Source organism: Choloepus didactylus, chromosome 4 (assembly GCF_015220235.1).
Source record: "Choloepus didactylus isolate mChoDid1 chromosome 4, mChoDid1.pri, whole genome shotgun sequence".
Classification (NCBI taxonomy): Eukaryota; Metazoa; Chordata; class Mammalia; order Pilosa; family Megalonychidae; genus Choloepus; species Choloepus didactylus.
In genome coordinates, this window is record NC_051310.1 from 9240112 (window position 1) to 9241933 (window position 1822).

Genomic DNA, 1822 nt, shown 5'->3' on the forward strand with positions numbered 1-1822 from the left:
TTTAGTGTCGGTTCATAATGTAGTAAAAAAGAAAGCAGACATGGGTATAACTGACGGATAGAAATTATTTCACTGCTGGCAAATCTGCCACAGAAGTGTGAGGGGGCTGGAGTGGCTTGTATCTCGGCAATCCTGGAAGTCTTCTTGGAGGAATGGCATGTAAGGAGGGTCAAAGCTTTATTATGAGTCTGTGGCGAGGAAGAACATTCCAGCTTGGAAGAAGAGCAGGGGAAGAGGTAGAATGTAGAGGGGGACAGGGGGACATTGGCTAGAGTTATACTTCAAAAAAAAAAAAAAGGCATTTTAGGGTGGCTGGAGCTTAGGAAATCTTTGCGAATAAGTAGGGATACAATAATAGAGGAAAGGAGGCCGAGTTGTGTTCGCTTTGGCAGCACATACACTAAAATTGGAATGATACAGAGAAGGTTAGCATTGTCTCTGTGCAAGAATGACATGCAAATTTGTGAAGCGTTCTGCATTTTTGATTGTTCTGTAGACCCACAACTTCTCCAAGAGAGAAAGAGAGAGAGAGAGAGAGAGGTAGAGAGAGAGGGAGCAGGGGAAAGAGAAAGGTGAAAGAAAAGGAAGCACAGTGTGAGGTTAATATGAGGCTAATCTGGACCTGGGTTTGCATCCTCAGTCAACTTTCTAACTGTGATCTTGGACAAGTAATTTCTCCTCTCTCAGTGAAGCTCCGGGTCTTATCCACACCACAGGGAGGAGAATGGGGTCTGCCACATGATGCTGTCTTGAGAACCAAACAAAGACGTGCAGAAAACACACCTGCAATTGACTCAGCAGCAGGAAGCCACTATTTTGCACCGTGGCCATGGCTGCTTCTAGGGCTGATAGACGGCAGGGACACCAAGTGTAAAGGCACAGCGGTGTGTGGGGCATGTGGGGGTGTGGGAAACGTCGTTCTGGGCAGCTCGGGGCATCCGCGAGGCAGGAGGGAGGCTGCAGCGTGAGCAGGGGCCCCAGTATGGAAGGACTTAAGTGCCAAATAAGAAGTTTGAATGTGACTTGAAGCAGTGGGAAGTCCTTGATGACTACCAAGTGGGAGAGGGACATGCACTTGGAGGGTGTGCCTGGCGTGCAGCAGTGCAGGGTGGCCTTTTCATTATTAGAAAAATCCTACGAGCTGCCTCCACGTGGAGGGTGGCTTGGAGCAGGCCGGAGAGGGGACCCGTCGGACGGCCCTTTGCAAGGCTGCCACGGCTGCGTCCAGAAAGGTTAGGAGAAGACCCTAACCGGGGCGAGGCTGCCCAGGAAGAGGCTGAGATGAGTCACATGAAAGCGGCCGATTTGACAGTGTCTCCTGGCGGCTTAGGCTCAGAGCTTATTTTAAATGCAAAAAGGGAAATGGAGGGGGCACGGCGAGGAGGGTAGGTGGGGGGAGGCAGGGCTCAGATCTTATCTGGACTCTTGGGCTGTCATGGGAGCCGCTCAGAGCAGGTGCTTCAAAGCCTTCGGCGTTCTCCTGCACTCGGGCCCGTGTCGGGTACACGCACAAAGTGGGCATGCATTATTCAGGTGGCAACGCGGGCCCGGCGCAGCTCGTCAGAGCGTTTGCAATGTCTGTCCCTCCTTCCCCAAAGCCCATTGTTAAAGAATGATAAACAAACAGGGTGGAAGCCTTTACAGTCAGTTTGCTGGTGCTGCTGGCAAGATCCACAGTCATAACAGGAAATCTTGCACTTGCTGCAGAAAGATTTTGTTCTAAGAGGAAGCATGCATGTCATTGACCTAAATTCCACTGCCCCAGACTATAACCTGCAGAATGTCTCAGCAAAGGAAGGATGGTGAGAGGCAGATTGGAAGG

The 1822-nt window shown here is 50.8% G+C and overlaps 1 non-coding gene across 1 annotated transcript; it reads left to right on the forward strand.

Annotated features, from left to right (window-relative positions):
* Nucleotides 1-376: 376 nt before the first annotated feature.
* Nucleotides 377-483, forward strand: LOC119533538. Its single transcript, XR_005216666.1, has one exon. It is a non-coding gene; the product is annotated as a U6 spliceosomal RNA (small nuclear RNA).
* The last annotated feature ends 1339 nt before the right edge of the window (nt 484-1822 follow it).